A 21,190-nucleotide genomic window follows, 5' to 3' on the forward strand; every position below is an offset into this window, starting at 1 on the left:
CAGTGCTTGCAGCACCATTGAAAAGTACCCCTTCCGGTTTACGTACTGGGTGCCCTGGCGCTGCGGTGCCAAGATAGGGATATGGGTTCCATCTATCGCCCCCCCACAGTTAGGGAATCCCATTGCAGCAAAGCCATCCACTATGGCCTGCACGTTTCCCAGAGTCACAACCTTTCGTAGCAGCAGCTTAGTGATTGCTTTGGCTACTTGCATCACAGCAGCCCCCACAGTAGATTTTCCAACTCCAAATTGATTCCCGACTGACCGGTAGCTGTCTGGCGTTGCAAGCTTCCACAGGGCTATCGCCACTCGCTTCTCTACTGTGAGGGCTGCTCTCATCTTGGTATTATGGCGTTTCAGGGCAGGGGCAAGCAAGTCACAAAGTTCCATGAAAGTGCCCTTACGCATGCGAAAGTTTCGCAGCCACTGGGAGTCGTCCCACACCTGCAACACAATGCGGTCCCACCAGTCAGTGCTTGTTTCCCGGGCCCAAAATCGGCGTTCAATGGATAGAATCTGCCCCATTACCATCAGGATCTCCAAAGCGCAGGGGCCCGCGGTTTGAGAGAATTCTGTGTCTACGTCCTCATCACTGTCATCGCCGCGCTGCCGTATCCGCCTCTTACTCGCCACGGTTCGAAGGTCCTGGTTCAGCATATACTGCACGAGAGTGCGCGAGGTGTTTAAAACATCCACGATTGCGGTATGGAGCTGAGCAGGGTCCATGCTTGCTGTGCTATGGCGTCTGCACGGTTCACCAAGCAAAAAAGGCGCGAAACGGTTGTCTGCCGCTTTCAGGGAGGGAGGGAGGGAGGGGTGAGGCTGTACCCAGAACCACCCGCGAAAATGATTTTTGCCCCATCAGGCACTGGGATCTCAACCCGGAAATGCCAAGGGGCGGGGGAGGCTGCGGGAACTATGGGATAGCTACGGGATAGCTACCCACAGTGCAATGCTCCAGAAATCGACGCTAGCCTCGGACCATGGACGCACAACACCGATTTAATGTGTTTAGTGTGGCCGCGCGCACTCGATTTTATAAAATCTGTTTTACAAAACCGGTTTATGCAAATTCGGAATAGTCCCGTAGTGTAGACGTACCCCTAGACACTACTGTGCTAATAAACGATGGTCACATAAATACCACCCTATACCGGAAACCCACTGACCGCTATACTTACTTACATGCCTCCAGCTTCCATCCCGGACACACCACACGATCCATTGTCTACAGCCAAGCTCTAAGATACAACCGTATTTGCTCCAATCCCTCGGACAGAGATAAACACCTACAAGATCTCTATCAAGCATTCTTAAACCTACAATACCCACCTGCTGAAGTGAAAAAACAGATTGACAGAGCCAGAAGAGTACCCAGAAGCCACCTACTACAGGACAGGCCTAAAAAAGAAAATAACAGAACACCACTAGCCATCACCTACAGCCCCCAACTAAAACCTCTCCAGCGCATCATCAAAGATTTACAACCTATCCTTAAAGATGATCCCTCACTCTCACAGATCTTGGGAGACAGGCCAGTCCTCGCTTATAGACAGCCTCCCAACCTGAAGCAAATACTCACCAGCAACCGCACACCATACAACATAAACACTAACCCAGGAACCTATCCTTGCAATAAAGCCCGATGCCAGCTCTGTCCACATATCCATTCAAGTGACACCATCACAGGACCTAATCACATCAGACACACCATCAGGGGCTCGTACACCTGCACATCTACCAACGTGATATATGCCATCATGTGCCAGCAATGCCCCTCTGCCATGTACATTGGCCAAACCGGACAGTCTCTACGCAAAAGAATAAATGGACACAAATCTGACATCAGGAATCATAACATTCAAAAACCAGTGGGAGAACACTTCAACCTTTCTAACCACTCAGTGACAGACTTGAAGGTGGCAATTTTGCAACAAAAAAACTTCAAAAACAGATTCCAAAGAGAGACTGCTGAACTTGAATTAATATGCAAACTAGATACTATTAACTGTGGTCTAAACAAAGACTGGGAATGGTTGGGTTATTACACCAATTGAATCTATTTCCCTATGTTAAGTTCTCCTCACACCTTCTATGGGCCATCTTAATTATCACTTCAAAAAGTTTTTTTTCCTCCTGCTAACGATGGCTCATCTCAATTGATTAGACTCTGCCTGTTGGTATGCATACTTCCACCTTTTCATGTTCTCTGTATGTATAAATATCTCCTGTCTGTGTGTTCCATTCTATGCATCCGAAGAAGTGAGCTTTAGCTCACGAAAGCTCATGCTAAAATAAATTTGTTAGTCTTTAAGGTGCCACAAGTACTCCTGTTTTTTTTTTTTTTAAAAATCACAGTCATTTGTAGTGGATCAAAGGTGTATTTAATGATCTAGGGCCAGATCATTAGCTGGTCTAAATCAACTTTCATTAACTCCACAGAAATATGTCAATGTATGCCCGCTGAGGATTTTGCCCTTCATATTCCAAACTCATGGGGCAGGTACATTTTCAAAGTTTGGTGTGTACGTATAATTTATGTATGCAGAAACTCAATAGAGTACTTAGAGAGAGAGAGAGGTTAGTTAGGCACCTAAATGGCAGTGTGTGTGTGTTTGTGGTATGTGCGCGCACATACATGTACGTGCAGTTAATCTGCATGCACACCTTGGGTATTTGCATATGTAAATTAGGCATTGCACACACTTAACTATCTGCAAAGCTTGTAATTAAGAACAATGCCAAGTTATTGCTATTTTAGTTTTAAAAGAATGCTTTGAAAGGGAAACCCTCAATGAAGATAAACATTTTGGAAGGGATATTAAATCTCACGCTTCAGATTTTCAGCCAATCACAAACTAGCATAGACTAGCTTGAGACCTGGATAGGGAGCAGAGTATCCCACATCTGCCTCCTGCAGAGTTCTGACACCTTCCTCTGAAGCCTCTGGCCACTGTCGGGGTATATCTTCACTGCAGGGTTAAGCCAGGTGATCCACACCCAGGTGAGCCTAGCCCAGGTATGAGTGTCCGCACTGCAAAGCTCTGCTCACATTACTGTGTCCTCACTGTTTCTGCACTTGCCCATGTGTATCCAGGGGCATATCGCATGGTTCTTTGTACTGATCTGCTCTACAATTTTTCCCCAATCAATTGTGTCACGTGTGGGAGAACTTGTCTGTCCTTTGAGAGGAGTCATGGGAAGAGGACTGGAGGACTGTCAGCACTTGAGTGATTTTGGTTGTATCCTCACTGCAAAAGTGAGGTGGGCTCCATCTGAGTTAAAACAGAGCCTGGGTTCTAACCTGTGTACCCAGCCAGGTAAACTGGCTCAGGCTTCAAGCACCTCCAAACCCAGCTCCGTCTTCAACAGCTCCAAACCCAGGTGAGTGGTTTTCCTGTGTGATGGTGGGACTGGGGATGGGAGCAGGAGGGGGGATGGGGTTGGGCTAAACTCTGGGTTAGAGCCTGGGTTAACTGTGCAATAAAGACATACCCGTAGAGAGAGGATAGTGGACTAGTACAGTAGATAGAGATACTACAGAATGTACATCTGCACATCCATACTCTCACCCTCTCCTGTAGAACAACCTGAAATGTGAGCCATCATCTTCCTCACCACCATCACCTTCCCCATCATCACCAGTGGCCATCATTCTGGCACCTCCCAAGGAATACATCTCCTTCTCCTACTGCCTCTGTGCTGAGATGCCATTTTTATATGTTACACTGACACAATTATGTTTGATGCATATTCAGTAGGGCATTTTCCCCCTTTTCCTTATTTGTATTTCCTCACCTTACTAATGTTGGAGTGTCTTTGTTCTAGGTTAGTATATCAATAATTTCAATTTATTATCATATACATCAATTTGTTACCCTGGCCCTTTTGTGATTAGGTATCACATTTTTTTTATTTCTGTCCTAACCAGTTATTTCATTTCTTTCCAAGTTCCAAGTTGTGGTAGACCTGTTAAGTTTAAAAGGATATGAACTTAGGCAGCCTCCTATGCCAACCTACTTCAGTGCATCCTCTATGTTATGGGTTGCAGCCATACATGGACCTTATGCTTTGGATCATCACCATCTATCTAGGTGAAAGGTCCCAAACATATGTATGCTAACTTTGCCTTAGCTCAACATACAGGATGTGACCGGTAGGTCTCTTGCATGACAGCCAAAATATACTCTAATATAAACCTATAAACCTATTATAACAAAACAAATAATCAAACCCATAAGAAAATAAGCTTATAAGAAAAAAATATATAGGCAAGCAAGCAGGCGAGCCTTAGATGTATCTCATGTACCTGTTATGTACGTCAGTTCATTGCCAGGATACTTCTGTGGTTGAATCACGTACCTGTGGTGAGAACTTTCCCTGAAACTCTATTTTCAGCTCCCCAAATACTTGGAATTTTCCACGGGGCTGTTTATCTGTGCAAAGTTTATCTGTTGAAAGTTCATAGGCCTCAAGCCTTATGCTAACTTGCTGAAGCTAATGTCTTACAGGATACAGGCCTGTAAGTTTCTTTCATTACTGCTGAATATAATGCAAAGCAGTGAATATAATAAAGGCAAGCTAGCCCACTGGGCTACAGTTCAAAAGATTCATCTGTCAGGCACACAATGAACCCCAGAAACACAGATCCCGATGACATGGCTTTACCTGTTAAACATGCAGTCCTTGTTGAATAGTCAAATGGGAACAAGTTTCTATTGATCATTGTCCAGAGTCCTCTGTGAGCAAACACATCATAAACATAAATCCCATGCTAACTATCAGATTGTGTTTAAGCAAATGGGGGATGCAGGATGGTTATGACTGAAGTGAAAAGAATCACACTACTGGCTTATGTTTTCCCACAGTCAACAATGCATGGGAAACTTGTTTCATGACACCGGCTGGTTAATATGTCATGAACATAACTCAGCTGTGCCCTGTTACCTCACCTACATCAACTCCCATGAAAGCACTGCTGTTGAAAATACTGTGTTGCTCTTCTGGCAGGTTTTTTTTGACAGGTTCAGGTGATAAACAACATTCTTCCATCCTACGTGCAGGACTCTGCACTTGTCCTTGTTGAACCTCATCATATTTCTTTTGGCCCAATCCTCTAATTTGTCTAGGTCCCTCTGTATCCTATCCCTACCCTCCAGCGTATCAACCACTCCTCCCAGTTTAGTGTCATCTGCAGACTTGCTGAGGGTGCAGTCCACACCATCCTCCAGATCGTTAATGAAGATATTGAACAAAACCGGCCCCAGCACCGACCCTTGGAGCACTCCACTCGATACCGGCTGCCAACTAGACATGGAACCATTGATCACTACCCGTTGAGCCCGACCATCTAGCCAGTTTTCTATCCACCTTACCGTCCATTCATCCAGCCCAGACTTCTTTAACTTGCTGGCAAGAATACTGTGGGAGACTGTATCAAAAGCTTTGCTAAAGTCCAGAAATAGCACATCCACTGCTTTCCCCTCATCCACAGAGCCAGTTATCTCATCATAGAAGGCAATTAGATTAGTCAGGCATGACTTGCCCTTGGTGAATCCATGCTGACTGTTCCTGATCACTTTCCCCTCCTTCAAGTGGTTCAGGATTGATTCCTTGAGGACCTGTTCCATGATTTTTCCAGGGACTGAGGTGAGACTGACTGGCCTGTAGTTCCCTGGATCTTCCTTCTTCCCTTCTTTAAAGATGGGCACTACATTAGCCTTTTTCCAGTCATCTGGGACCTCCCCCGATCGCCTTGATTTTTCAAAGATAATGGCCAATGGCTCTGCAATCTCATCGGCCAACTCCTTTAGCACCCTCGGATGCAGTGCATCCGGCCCCATGGACTTGGGCTCGTCCAGCTTTTCTAAATAGTCCCGAACTACTTCTTTCCCCACAGAGAGCTGGTCACCTCCTCCCCATACCGTGCTGCAGAGTGCAGCTGTCTGGGAGCTGACCTTGTCTGTGAAGACAGAGGCAAAAAAAGCATTGAGTACACTAGCTTTCTCCACATCCTCTGTCACTAGGTTCCCTCCCTCATTTAGCAGTGGGGAGACGGTGAGTCGACAGCTGCCATCCCCCCATCGACTCCGCCTGAGCCTCTCATGGCGCTGGAGTACAGGAGTCGACGGGAGAGCGCTCAGGGGTCGATTTATCACATCTAGACTACACACAATAAATTGACCCCCCCCCAGCTCGATCTCACAGCATCGATTCCGGCCGGAGCGTAGACCTGCCCTAGATATGGTTTCTTAGTTACTTCCCCCACCCTAGTACGTAGGTGAACCAGGTCCCATCTTTGGATGGAGACTCCAAAAATACACAAGGGAGCAAATTAGCAGGGCAAGTCCATGAGCAGCCCATCCTCCCCCGTCATTCATACGCAGGCTAATAGCAAAAATCAACTTTCCCTTCCCCAGTGAGATGATGAAACCGGAGAGCTACTCGGTTCAAGCTCTTTTGTCATTTCCACTTTCTGTCAGACTGCTTCATCAGCCAGCAGCAGTAGCCACATTAAAGACCCCAGCGAGTGGCAGGAGAGTCAAGTGCTGAAGTGAACGACAACAGTGAGCTCTGAAGCAGCTGTCTAAGGCAGGGAAGACAGCGGGGTCCCCAGCATTTCCCCGGGATTCAATAGCATGGAACATCTCATTGAGTTTAAGACATGAAGGGACCACTAGATCACAGACTATGCCTTGCATGTCTCATTGGTTGCATGAAGTGATGGTAAATGCACCTCTGTGTCGTCATATTATCGCTCTGTCAGTGTGGCATTCAGGCTAAGCAGCGGTTCGCCCAACTCTAACACTACCAAGGAGTGTGCTCACCTGGAGAGACGCTCTGCGGAAAGCAGACCCGGCCCTTAATAATCTCCTCATCATGTTCAAAGGGGAGATTCCTGCAGACCATGTCATAGAGCAGGACCCCCAGAGACCAGACTGTGGCTGACCTGGCATGATATTGGTGATTGAGGATCCATTCTGGGGGGCTGTACACTCTGGTCCCTGTAGAGGAGATCAGAGGAGCACGGTTAGCAGAAATAGTTCATCTCTTACCCTAAGCAGAGCAACCAGATATTAATGATTTGTTCAGGTGTTATCAGGGTGACCAAGAGACCAAGTCTGGTACTTCAGCCCCAAACTTAGGTTGCAATATCTTAATATTATTTAACTCTCAGCCCAGTTTGATTGGGATTTAAACCCCAGCAGCTGTGCTAGGGCATAGACTACAAATGAAGCAGAACCAAATGGAGTGCAACCAACCATGTTTCCCAGCTGCAATACAAGCCACAATACGTAACAGCTTTCTTAAGGCCACCGTTATCCTGACTTCATCTCTGTCAATGTAACCATTTCTCAATGAGGTAAAGAGAGAGGCAGCTTGCAGATGCTTCAGTCCATGGTGACCCAGTGCAGCCAGAGCATTTGGGGAGGTGCTGAGGCCTTGTCTACTGCACAAGGACCCCAGACAACCTTACAGTCCTTTCTACATAAAAGGGTTTCCTTGCTTAACCCAAAGAAGAGTTTATTCCTTTTCTGGCACTGACTACTGTTGAGTCAGGCAGGGATAAAGCCTGCCTTCTCCAGAGCTGGGGAGAAAGATTTGTTGTACAACGTCAAGGGAGTGGTTTTAGTTTGTACCGTTGTGCATGTGATAATTATGCTTGGAACCCTGTTTTGGCCTCTGCAGAGGCTTACGCCCTTTGCCTTTGTTGTATCTGATCTCTTCCCTTCTGGCAGGAAGAGGAGACTGAGGTCAGAGCTCCTAGTCTGGTTTCTGGCCACTTGACTGTTGTTTACAAACTTTGGGTTGTAAAAAGAAACCTGATGTCCCACCAGGGGCACCACTAGCTTGGGAAATTCTGCAGGAGATGGGTGGTTGGGAGGGGCAAACCCATCCCTTGTCATGAGCCGTTACATTAAAAACAAAAAATGCAGCACCCATCCAGCAGGGCAGAAGCAAAACAAACCCTCAACAACAAACTGATCTGGTTTTTTGAAAGTCAAGGGCCCTATCCTGAATCTGCCTTTCTAGTGGGTCAGAAAGAATGCCTGCTGCTCTGTTTATCTGTCCCCCACGCAGATCCCTGAACCAAGGTCAAACAGTCCTCCCTGGGTCTGGAGCTCCCCCCTCCCCAAAGATCTGACTCAGGTGCCTTTGAGGAGCAGAGGAAAGGGAGCCAGCTGTAAGCAGATCTCCCACCGATCCTATTTCACAACATTCATCTCGTGACAAAATGCAACTTTCCAATGAAACAAATAATTTAGCGAGATGGCGGAGACAGCAGCTTCTCCTCTTGATCCCCTCCCCACATTGATGTCCATCCATCCCCACAGAAAGAAACTGCACAAGAGCCCTCTTCTTTATCCTTGAGGGGGGAGGGGGAGGACTTCCCCTCCCCTGCATTCTAGCTGGTAGATTAGGTTAGGATCCAGCACCTGAGCAGCCATGACTGCAGAGAGGTTTCACTCAATCTTTCTCCATCTAGGAGGTGAGGCAGATCCTGTTTGCACCACCCCTGGAGGGCGGAATACCAGCCAGACCCCTGCTGAAATGCTACAGATGTCGTGGACCTAGAGAAAACCAAATCACTGGAACCAGAGCCCAACTTTCTCCTCTTATTGCTCACAGGGACTCCAGAGATTGATGCTTGTGAGTTCACACCCGGTTTCTGCCATGTGCCCCGCCCCCAGCCCCTGCATGACATGGGCAGCTACCACCGGTTAACACCCAACCAAAGGGCAAACACATTTGTGAAATGCTTTTTGGATACAAGGCAGGGAGGAAAACCCCAAAGGTATCAAAGCTGCACATCACACAACAGTATATTTAGCAAATGAGGGCTTGGCTACACTTACAAGTTGCAGCGCTGGGAGTTACAGCGCTGGTCATGCAGCTGTGGAAGGGCCAGCGCTGGAGTGTGGCCACACTGACAGCTACCAGCGCTGCAGTGTGGCCACACTTGCAGCACTTTCCAGCGCTGTATTGAGAGGTGCATTGTGGGCAGCTATCCCACAGAGCACCTCGTCCCGTTTTGGCGCCGTTTTGGCGCTGAGTATTGTGGGAAGGGGAAGGAAGTGTGCGGGTCATTCCGCTTCCTGTTTGCCAGCGCCCCGTGGTGCATCGCTTCACATCCCAGCATTCACTCTTTCCAGCAGCGTTTGGCGCCATTGTGAGTGTCTTTCTGTTACTCTCTGTGTGAATCGCGATTTCTGTGGCAAATGGAGCCCGATCTGCTGAGGACTCTGCTGATGAGTGTCACCAGCACAACACGTTTGGCAGTCCAGCTATTCCTTCAGCTCCAAAGTGACAGTGAGGATTCCGACGATGATATCAATATGGATTTGCCTGCCGCGTGTGACACTAAAGTGCTTGCGGCATTTACGGAAATGCTCAGCACCGTTGAACGCCGCTTTTGGGCTCGGGAAACAAGCACTGAATGGTGGGATCACATCGTCATGGAAGTCTGGGATGACGAGCAGTGGCTGCAGAACTTTCGTATGAGAAAAGCCACTTTCATGGGACTGTGTGCTGAGCTCGCCCCCACTCTGCGGCGCAAGGACACAAGATTGAGAGCTGCCCTGACGGTGGAAAAGCGAGTGGCTATTGCAATCTGGAAGCTGGCAACTCCAGACAGCTACCGGTCGGTCGGGAACCAGTTTGGTGTGGGAAAGTCGACCGTGGGAATCGTTTTGATGCAAGTTTGCAAGGCAATTAATCGCATCCTGCTAAGAAAGACCGTGACTCTGGGGAGCGTGCAGGACATTGTGGATGGCTTTGCACACATGGGTTTCCCTAACTGTGGAGGGGCGATAGATGGGACGCATATTCCTATTCTGGCCCCCCCCCACCTGGCATCAGAGTACGTTAATCGGAAGGGGTATTTCTCTATGGTTCTCCAGGCGCTTGTGGATCACCGCGGGCGTTTCATTGACATTTACACAGGCTGGCCTGGAAAGGTGCATGATGCACGCATCTTTCGGAACAGTGGCCTGTTCAGGAAGATGCAGGCAGGGACTTTTTTCCCAGACAGGAAGATCACAGTAGGGGATGTCGAAATGCCCACTGTGATCCTTGGAGACCCCGCGTACCCGTTACTGCCTTGGCTCATGAAACCCTATACAGGGAAGCTTGACAGGAGCAAGGACCGGTTCAACTACAGGCTGAGCCGGTGCAGAATGACTGTGGAGTGTGCTTTTGGGCGTTTAAAAGCCCGCTGGCGTTGCTTGTATGGGAAGCTAGACTTGGGGGAAAGCAGCATCCCCGCGGTTATATGCGCTTGCTGTACCCTCCATAATATTTGTGAAGGGAAGGGTGAAACATTCAGTGAGGCATGGACCACCGAGGTTCAAGTCCTGGAGGCTGAATATGCACAGCCAGAGAGCAGGGCTAATAGAGAGGCCCAGCACAGGGCTACAAGGATTAGGGATGCCTTGAGGGAAGAATTTGAGGCTGAAAGCCAACAATAATGTTTGCTGCCTTGCATGGGAGTGAATTGCACTGCTTACACTGTTATTCTATTATCCATAATAATAATAATATGATTTGTAGTGCCTCTTTCTTTACTGGGCTAAGGTATCTTTCACTATCTGCTATAATAAAGACTGTTTTCAAAGCCAAGAATTGTTTTATTGAAAAGAAAAAAACTTCCTTGACAGATAGACAGACACACAACATTTCATGAACACAAGAGGGCAGGGGTGTGGGTTGGTGAACTGTACAGTCACAAGTTTGCATATGCCCTGTCTGGATTGCTGTTTAATGAATCCTGCACTTCAGGGTTCATATACTGCATGGTGATGGGGGTTGAATGCAGAGGGTAAGGGTGGTGGTAGGTATCAGGGCTGGTTGGGGAACATACAGGTGTTGGAGGCAGCTGGTGGTGGTAAGAACCTGGATGCTGGGGAAAGGTGGTTTGAGCTGACATTGGGGCACAAGGCACAAAGGACGGGGCGGGTGGGGGAGTAGCACGGTAGTGCTCTGCTTGCATGGCAACGAGTGACTCTATAGACTCCGCTTGGCGCTCCAGGATGCTTAGCAGCCGCTCCGTGGTTTTCCTCTTGGCCACTGCATTTCTCTTGCGTGTCCTGCTTTCTTTCTCTCGCCAATCCTTCAAGTCCTTACTCTCTCGAGCAGACTGATTAAGAACAGTTTTCAGCATGTCTTCTTTGCTCTTTCGGGGATTTTTTCTCAAATTTTGAAGCCTCTGTGATGTTGAACATCTGGGCAGTCCAGTAGTCAAGGTCACTGTAGAAACAGAAATGACAACATTTAACACGGGCAGCATTGTATCCACTATCTCCAGACATGAATTGTTACACTGAGGGAGTGAGTTCTTATTTAAGCATTCTTTTACCCACACGCATAACACTACAGAAGCCACGACATGGTGAGTGAGCAGTGCTTATATGGGGAGAAGTGGGGCTTGGGTGTAAGAGGGGAGCTGGTTGCTTCGGGTAATCTGGAGTGCTAGAGGGGTTGAGTGAAATGAAGATGCAGATGCAGGGGTGATCTTATCTCCCTATCTCTTCACTAAAGAGTCTCCCAACATTTTTCACAGGACTTAATCCTGGAAGATGTTTCCCTACTGCGAGTCACTAGGGAACAGCGGGGGGCTCTTTTAGAGCAATGTGGATTCCGCCCGGGACCCTATGCGGCTTGCCTGTGTTCAGAAATGGTCCCCCCACCACTGGCAGAAGAGTGGCGCGGACGCGTCACCGTCACTGGGACAAGGGACACAGTGGCTCTGCCTATAAACCTGCGCAGGCATATTGCCCACGCTCTGGATGAAGCTTTTGCTGAGATAACTGAGGCAGATTACCGCGACGTGATAGACCACATCAACGGGCTATTCCACATCTAGAGGCTGGCATGCATGCATCCATAACCCCCCCTCCTCTCCAGAAACATTTCACCCAGAAAATAAAAGCCGCTTACCGGTAACACGCTCCTCTGCTTGTCCTTCTGCAACTGCTGGCTGCTGCGATTGGGTGCTTTCCTCCTGGCTTGAGAAGAGCTCCTGGCTGCATGCCTCCAGGGAATCTGCGGTTTCTTCCCCCATGCCAGGAGCTTCACTCGCGGTTTCCTCCCCCCCCCACGCCTCCGCCTCCGCCGCCTCCTCCGCCTCCTCCTCCTGTCCCCCAGCCTGCTCAGAAGTGTCCATCGTTATCCTGGGATTGGCAGTGGGGTCACCCCCAAGTATCTCATCCATCTCCCTGTAAAAACGGCAGGTCGTGGGAGCAGCTCCGGATCGTCGATTCCCCTCTCGGGCTTTGTAATAGGCACTCCGCAGCTCTTTAATTTTCACCCTGCATTGTACTGCGTCCCGATCATGGCCCCGATCCAGCATGGCCCTTGATATCTGCTCAAAGATATCGTAATTCCTACGGCCGGAGCGCAGCTGTGCCTGAACAGATGCCTCACCCCAAACACTGATGAGGTCCTGCAATTCACCAGTGCTCCATGCTGGGGCTCGTTTGCCGCGTGGAGGCATGGTCACCTGTAACTGATTAAAACTGATTGCACTCCACACCTGGCTGCAGCAAACAGGAAGGAGATTTTTAAATTTCCCGGGGCATTTACAGGGCGGGTCACCTGAGGCAAGAGCAGTAGAGTGCAAACTGATGTGCAGAGTGGCTGAACAGGAATTCTGGGATAACTACTTATTCCCTGGAGGACAGGTAAAGCGCTGGTGAGTGTCCACACCTGCTGGGCAGCGCTGGATCACCAGCGCTGCACTCCTTATACCCCTGCCGGGATGGGTTTTCAGCCAGCGCTGCAACCAGGGAGTTGCAGCGCTGGTTGTGCCCTGCAAGTGTGGACGGGGTGTTGTTGCAGCGCTGGAAAGCCTCCACCAGCGCTGCAACTTGTAAGTGTAGCCAAGCCCTGAGAATGGCAGGGGGAGGAGGGAACAAACCATTCCCTGGCTGGGAAGTTACTGCACATTTACAGGCAGGGAACAACTCATTTCAAAGAGGAATTTCCCTGGATTCCCTCCCTACGCAGATAAAATAGAAGGGGATGGAAACAGACACTCACCATCAAAATCAGTGTACACTGTGTCCTTGAGTAATGCCCCAGACCCAAAATCTATGGAGTTTCAGTTCCCTGCTGTTCAGATCAACCAGGATGTTCTCGTCCTTGATATCCCGGTGCAATACCCCACAGCTATGACAGTGCTGAACCGCCTCCACAACCTGGTGGAAAAAGCTGCGGGCCTGCTCCTCGGGGAGAGCACCCCGCTCCGTGATGAAGTCAAACAGGTCCTGCACAGGATCCGGTCGCTCCAAAACCAAGACGAAGCTGTCTGGTCTCTCAAACCAGTCCAAGAGCTGAATGACCCCCGGAAGCCTGAGCCCACTCTCTTCAGGAGCAGGATCTCCATAGGCACTCTGCTCCCGCAAGGCTTCACAGAGAGAGAAAGGAGAGCTCCATCAGAGGCAGGCAAACCCACCCACCAAGTCAAGAGGTGGGACTGGTTTTAATGTTCCCTCTGAATACTAGGGGGGGCCCTCAGCTCTGGCCGACCCTCTGTGGCCTGGCAACTAATGGCCAGGCCCTTCCTCCCTGCAGACTACGGGTGCCATCGAGCACCCCCGACCTAAAGGGGGGCAGGAAACTGGAAGGGCCTGGCTGGTGCAACTCTTCCCCCATGAAGAGGGGGATGCTGGGGCATCCCTGGGAACTTCCCCAGGTCACTGGCTGAAGTGACCCCGCTCAGTTCGGTCTCGAAGGGGGGAGAGGTGTGATGAAGTGGGACTGGTTTTAATGTTCCCTCTGAATACTGCGGGGGGGGGAGGGGGGGCTCAGCTCTGCCTGACCCTCTGTTGCCTGGCAACTAATGGCCAGGCCCTTCCCCCCTGCAAGGGGATGCTAAAGGTGTTGGAGCCAAAGAGATCAGGTGACCTCCTGGCCCGGGAAAGAGACTCAGCCCAGAGAGGAGGGGCTGGAGGGGGTTTGGGAGTTTTTGGAAGCTGGCTGGGGAATGGAGGGGAGCCCCGAGGAGGCTCGGGCCTCCCGGTGGGGCGGTGGCCTCCCTGGGGCCCCAGATGCACCTAACTAAGGGGGGTCTTGTGGTCTGTACCGGCAAGACCTGGTTTGGACCGTGTTCTTGTCATCTAAATAAACCTCTGTGTTACTGGCTGGCTGAGAATCACGTCTGACTGCAAAGTGGGGGGGCAGGACCCTCTGGCTTCCCCAGGACCCCGCCGGGGTGGACTCGCTGTGGGAAGCACACGGAGGGGCCTGCTGAATGCTCCACGGGAGAGGAGGCTCCCCAAAGTCCTGACTGGCTTTGTGGGGAGCAGTTCCAGAGCAGCGCCCGGGGACTCAGTGACACCTACGACACCTTCACTACAGAGCCAAGACCATGCAATGCAGAGCCACAGCACATATCCCTGCCCAAGACACTTACCAGCTCTCCCCAGTTAGAAACCCGGTCCCGGTCCACGTGCTTGATGGCTACCTAGGACAGAACCAGCCAGACAATCAGAATCGGGTCAGGCAACCCCAGAAAGAGGGGAGGCAAACAAGGGACCAGTGAAGGGGAGGCAAGATGGTGGCTATGCCAGGGCAAAGCAAAGGAGATGTAACGGGGTAAGGGACGGGTTTCTCACCAAAGGCGGAGCTCTATAGAGCAGCGTGCATGGGGAGCGGGCTTCAGGGGTGGGGTGGGGTGGGGTGGGGGGTCCCTGTCCAGGTTCTACTCACCGGGGCGCTGTCCGACAGGCGGGTGCCCAAGTAGACAGAACCAAAGCCACCACTTCCCAGCAGCGGGCCCACCTGGTACAGCTTCTCCAGCGGCTCCTTGTCCTTCCCTGCAGGCAGAGAGGCACAGACACCAGGATCAGACCCAGCTGTGTCCTCAAAAGACCGGGCCAACGCTCCAAACCGGACCAGAGCCACATCCCTCCTCAGAACGACTCCTAACCCCCCCAAACTGGACCAGACCCACATCCCTCCCCAAGCCAAACTGGAGCAGACCCACATCCCTCCTCAGAACGACCCCCCACCCGCCAAAACCAGACCAGACCCACATCCCTCCCCAAGCCAAACTGGAGCAAACCCCCATCCCTCCTCAGAATGACCCCCCACACCCCAAAACCAGACCAGACCCACATGTCCAATTGGTCAAGCCCTTGGGCAGTTGATTGGCCCACTGGCCCTACTTAAGCCAGCAGCAAGCACAGAAAAGTATCCAAAACAACTGAGCTCCACCTTGCTCTGGACTGTGCACCTTATGCTTCTTGATTTCCTGGCATCCTTACCCAGCTTGAATCCTGGCATCTGACTTGTGGTTCTGGACCTCCAGTTTGTTTCCTGGCTCTGGCCTCCTGGTATCCTGATCTGGGCTTAACTCTGGTTCCAATTTCTTGTTTGTCTTCTGATCTCCTGGTATCCTGACTCAGCTGACTCCTAACTGCTGTTGCATGACTGCAGACTCTGGCTGCAACTACTAAAATCTAACTACCCATGACCTGGCCTTGACAAGGGGAGTTCTTTGCATCCCAGCACAAAAGGAGGGGAAAGAGATCTTCACACAATTTAATTAAGCATCAACTGTACCACTTAAAGCAGCAATTAAATTTTATTAACTGCTGTCTCAGTCTTAACTATAACATCTCTGCTGTAACATTAGTTGTGTTTTCTGGGTGTTTATACAAATGCTATGTATTTTTTTTAATTACCTACTAGCTAATTAGGTAGCTGAATGACACCCCCCCCCCAAGCCCGAGCTTCTAATTGACACAAATTCCTCAACATCTCTTTTAACCCCTGTAGCAGGGGGCTGGTGCAAAAGCACCTAATTAGCCCCTGCTCAGCCAGCCCCAATCAGGAGAAATAGATTGGGGCTGGGGAGAAGTCTGGTGCCTGGCCTCTGGAACTGGCTGCACCTGTGGGCCTGCTCGTTGATGAGCTATAAAGGCAGGCTGGCTGGCTGGCAGCCAGTGTAAGGGGGGAATGGCCAGGGAAGGGACAGTCTCCAGGCTGAAGGGAGACTCCCTGTAAAGTTTGTAAATAGTATTGCTGGTGGTGGGAACTGTCTGTAAATAAAAGCCACGGGTGCTGCAGTAAGAAAAGCCTCATAGTGCTTTATTGGTAGAGAGAAAGAGCTCAGCAGGGAGGCAGCCCAGGAAAGGACCCGGTTACAACCCCCCAACTCATTCAAATAGTAAAGTAACTCAGAACTTCAACTCTGTTGGCCATCTTTTCATCTAGTACTTGACTTCAGTGCCTATATTTAACACAGTGTTTTGTAGTATTTCTGTCCATCTCTCCTGGAACCATTGACACATCTGACACCCTTGTGATTCACTTTACAGGAATGTTCTGTTGCTTGCAGCTATACCACTTTGGACTGTGATCTTGACACCAATGTCCAATCATGTAAGCAGGTGCAGGCCTGGTCAGTACTTGGATAGGAGACCACCAAGGAAAATTCAAGTGCTACAGGAAGTAATGTTTATGGATTTCTTTGGCAGAACTCTTATCATAGAATCTCAGAGTTGGAAGGGACCTCAGGAGGTCATCTAGTCCAACCCCCTGCTCAAAGCAGGACCAAACCCAACTAAATCATCCCAGCCAGGGCTTTGTCAAGCCTGACCTTAAAAACCTCTAAGGAAGGAGATTCCACTACCTCCCTAGGTAACCCATTCCAGTTCTTCACCACCCTACTAGTGAAAAAGTTTTTCCTAATGTCCAACCTAAACCTCCCTCTCTGCAACTTGAGACCATTACTCCTTGTTCTGTCATCTTCTACCACTGAGAACAGTCTAGATATATCCTCTTTGGAACCCCCTTTCAGGTAGTTGAAAGCAGCTATCAAATCCCCCCTCATTCTTCTCTTCTGCAGGCTAAACAATCCCAGTTCCCTCAGCCTCTCCTCATAAGTCATGTGCTCCAGCCCCCTAATCATTTTTGTTGCCCTCCGCTGGACTCTCTTCAATTTATCCACATCCTTCTTGTAGTGTGGGGCCCAAAACTGGACACAGTACTCCAAATGAGGCCTCACCAGTGCTGAGTAGAGGGGAATGATCACATCCCTTGATCTGCTGGAAATGCCCCTACTTATACAACCCAAAATGCCATTAGCCTTCTTGGCAACAAGGGCACACTGTTGACTCATATTCAGCTTTTCGTCCACCGTAACCCCTAGGTCCTTTTCTGCAGAACTGCTACCCAGCCATTCGGTCCCTAGTCTGTAGCAGTGCATGGGATTCTTCCATCCTACGTGCAGGACTCTGCACTTGTCCTTGTTGAACCTCATCATATTTCTTTTGGCCCAATCCTCTAATTTGTCTAGGTCCCTCTGTATCCTATCCCTACCCTCCAGCGTATCAACCACTCCTCCCAGTTTAGTGTCATCTGCAAACTTGCTAAGGGTGCAGTCCACACCATCCTCCAGATCGTTAATGAAGATATTGAACAAAACCGGCCCCAGCACCGACCCTTGGGGCACTCCACTTGATACCGGCTGCCAACTAGACATGGAGCCATTGATCACTACCCGTTGAGCCCGACCATCTAGCCAGTTTTCTATCCACCTTACCGTCCATTCATCCAGCCCAGACTTCTTTAACTTGCTGGCAAGAATACTGTGGGAGACTGTATCAAAAGCTTTGCTAAAATCCAGAAATAGTACATCCACTGCTTTCCCCTCATCCACAGAGCCAGTTATCTCATCATAGAAGGCAATTAGGTTAGTCAGGCATGACTTGCCCTTGGTGAATCCATGCTGACTGTTCCTGATCACTTTCCCCTCCTTTAAGTGGTTCAGGATTGATTCCTTGAGGACCTGTTCCATGATTTTTCCAGGGACTGAGGTGAGACTGACTGGCCTGTAGTTCCCTGGATCTTCCTTCTTCCCTTTTTTAAAGATGGGCACTACATTAGCTTTTTTCCAGTCATCCGGGACCTCCCCCGATCGCCATGATTTTTCAAAGATAATGGCCAATGGCTCTGCAATCTCATCGGCCAACTCCTTTAGCAACAATACTGAAATAAATGACTCAGTCAAGCCTCCCCTCTGGGATGCACCTGAAAAAAAATATTTTGGATAACATATAAAACTGCTTAGGAATAGGGGAGTTCACTCAAGTAGCCTCACTGAATTCCAGTTTAGATCACTATATTGCCCCTCCTAAAACTCCATGGATTTTCAGACGCATGAGGCATCCCTTACTTTCTAGCCTAGACTGTCACATATTGTTTGTAACTAAACAGAAGCCATATACAAAATGAAATATGGCAATGTTTTGCAGCATATAAAGGATTTTACAAATCTCTCTTCTTAAAGGTTTGGACTTTGCCATCTATCCTTTATAACATGCCGCAGTTTTGCAATTCAGAAATTCAGATCACTTTTCCTTTTTTAAGGATTAGCAAGAATTCTGTCTCACCTGCAAACTTGGCACAACAGGCTTCACCCACTTTTGGTCTGAAGGAGTGATTGTTCTGAGTGCTGCAATATTCTACCAGTTCAGTCATCAACCTACACAACTTCTCTTGATCTACTAAAAATAAGTGAACAGAATTTGTTAGTACTGCATGATGTTTCAAGCCTGATAAATATACATACCATAGGCAGGGCCGGCTCTAACATTTTTGCTGCCCCAAGCAAAAACAAAGAGGGCCGCCCCCCCGTGTTGCGTCGCCCAAGACCCCGCCCCCGAGCATCGCGTCGTCCAAGTCCCTGCCCCCGAGCATCCCCCAAGACCCCACCCCCGAACGTCGCCCCGCCCTAGTCCCCGCCCCCAAGCGTCGCGCCGTGCCGCCCTAGTCCCCGCCCCCCGAGTGTCCCGTCACGCCGTCCTAGTCCCCGCCCCCCCCGAGTGTCCCGTCGCGCCGCCCTAGTCCCCGCCCCCCCGAGCATCCCGTCGTGCCGCCCTGCCCTAGTCCCCGCCCCCCGAGCGTCGCGTCGCACCGCCCAAGTCCCCGCCCCTCGAGCGTCACGTCGTGCCGCCCAAGTCCCCGCCCCTGGAGCGCCGCGCCGCCCAAGTCCCCGCCCCTCCAGCACGGCGCCGCGCCTCCCATGCCCCGCCCCCCCAGTGCCGCCCGACCGAACCAAAAAAAACAAAACCAAACCCCGATCGCCGCTACGTCCCGAGGTGCCGCCCCAAGCACGTGCTTGGTAGGCTGGTGTCTGGAGCCGGCCCTGTCTGCTGTGTCAGCTATCTGCAGAGCTGGGACAGCACACAGGGGGAGTACACGCACGCAGCCGATTGATATCAACATTGAACAGAGCAGAGCACCGCACTGGTAGCATCTGACAACACACACAATATAAAACTATGGTGTCAAGTATCAGAGGGGTAGCCGTGTTTGCTGCTTTTACAGAACCAGACTAAGAATCCTGTTGTTGGGGACTTTAACGCCGACAGCGAAATTCGTTGTCTGTTCACAGAGAGACAGGCAACACCAGCAAGGTCCGATCAAAAGCCTTTTATTGACAAGTGCACGCATCAACAAAAGGCCGCTCGTCTCCAGTGAGAACCAGCAGCACTTTTCAGCTTAGTATTAGCCTATATAGACAGTTTTATTACGTCATACATCACTCACTTGAGCAAAACCCACCCCCCTTTGTTTAACAACTTAAAACTAGACACTTTTAATATACACACATGCCTAGACTTTATGTCTACAACTTTAGATTATTAATTATCTCTTAACAACACCCAAAAGTTAGAAATACAGGGGAGTTTTTAAACAAACCTATAACTCAACCAAAAAGTTAGAATCTGAACCGTGGGATGCTAGAGTTCCTTATCAGCTCTTCAAACACTGTCCTTAGCACAGCTAATGGCATGCCAGCAATGCAATCCCTGGCTTATCTCACGTTTTCCAGGACTCTGTAAGACAATGCTGCTTTTCAGTACTTTTCCACTCTGGGATTACCCAGAAACCTCTGGTAGCCTGATTTCAATCAGGTTGGCATAACTGTTTTGCCTGCTATATTTTCATTCAGGCCTAACACTGTGGCACCTTATAGACTAACAGACGTTTTGCAGCATGAGCTTTCGTGGGTGAATACCCACTTTGTCGGATGCAAGTAGTGGAAATTTCCAGGGGCAGGTATATATAAGCAAGCAAGAAGCAAAACTATGGGTCATCCAATAAAATTAGCAGGCAGAAGGTTTAAAACAAACACAAGGATGTACTTCTTCACCCAATGCACGCTGAACCTGTGGAACTTGGTGCCAGAGGATGTTAAGAAGGCCCAATGTATAAATGGGTTCAAAAAAGTTCATTAATGGCTATTAGCCAAGACAGTCAGGGACGCAACCCCATGCTGTAGGTGTCCCTAAACTTTGACTGCCAGAAGCCGGGATTGGAAAATGTCAGTGGCCCCGCCCCCCGGGCTCGCTCCGGTACCTAGAGGCTGCAGCTCCGCAGCGGGGGCGGAGCCCGGGGCGGCCCCAGCAGGAGCAGGGCCCGGCCCGGGCACGGGGGGGGGGGCGGGATTAACGGGCCCCGGCACAGACCGCGCTGCTCCGCCCAGGCTCCCAGCTCACAATGGAGCAGCCACGCGGCGCTCATCCAGCAGCTGATCACGCTCCGCCCCGCCCCCCTGATCTGCGCATGCCCAGAGCCGGGAACCGCAACCCGAACTACATCTCCCAGCCTGCCCCGGGGCGCTCCCGCCCTCTCCAGCCCAGGTAAGGGAGGAGTCAGCATGTAAAACTGCGCATGCTCCGTGCGAGCCCTGCTGGGGGTAGGAGAATAAAGCTGCCGCTGCCGCCTCCCTGTGAACCGGTGAGTGAGAGACCCCCGGGGGGCGGGCGGGAGGGAAAGTGACTCTGCCCCGGGGAACCTGGGAGAAGCCTCGGAGCTGCCTCGGCCCCCGGGGAGCTGCAGCAGGATCCGCCCCGGCACCGCTGGGATTGGGGGGGCAGAGCGCTGTGGGGGGAGGGGGGTGTCAGGCAGGGAGGGGAGAAGCCGGAGTTGGGGGGGGGGGGTTGAACTGTCTCTGGGCAGCCAGGAAATTCCCGGGGGGGGGGAGTTAATTGGATCCTGTCCATGTTTGTGCCTCTCGCCCCCAATACAAATTCTCTCTAGTTCTGGCATGAGAGACAAAGTCTGCAGCCCTGCTCAACCAGGAAGAGCTCCACCTCAAACACAGCAAACAATAACAACCTCCCTTGTTGCCTCGCTCGCTCTCCCAGTCTGTGTGTCTTCTCTTTGTGGGCGCACC

The 21,190-nt window shown here is 50.4% G+C and overlaps 1 pseudogene; it reads right to left on the minus strand.

Moving 5' to 3' along the window:
- The window catches only part of LOC123361467, a 37,465-nt pseudogene extending 18,979 nt beyond the window's left edge, over positions 1-18,486 (minus strand).
- Between the last annotated feature and the right edge of the window lie 2,704 nt (positions 18,487-21,190).

Source organism: Mauremys mutica, unplaced genomic scaffold, assembly GCF_020497125.1.
Source record: "Mauremys mutica isolate MM-2020 ecotype Southern unplaced genomic scaffold, ASM2049712v1 Super-Scaffold_2380, whole genome shotgun sequence".
Taxonomy (NCBI): domain Eukaryota; kingdom Metazoa; phylum Chordata; order Testudines; family Geoemydidae; genus Mauremys; species Mauremys mutica.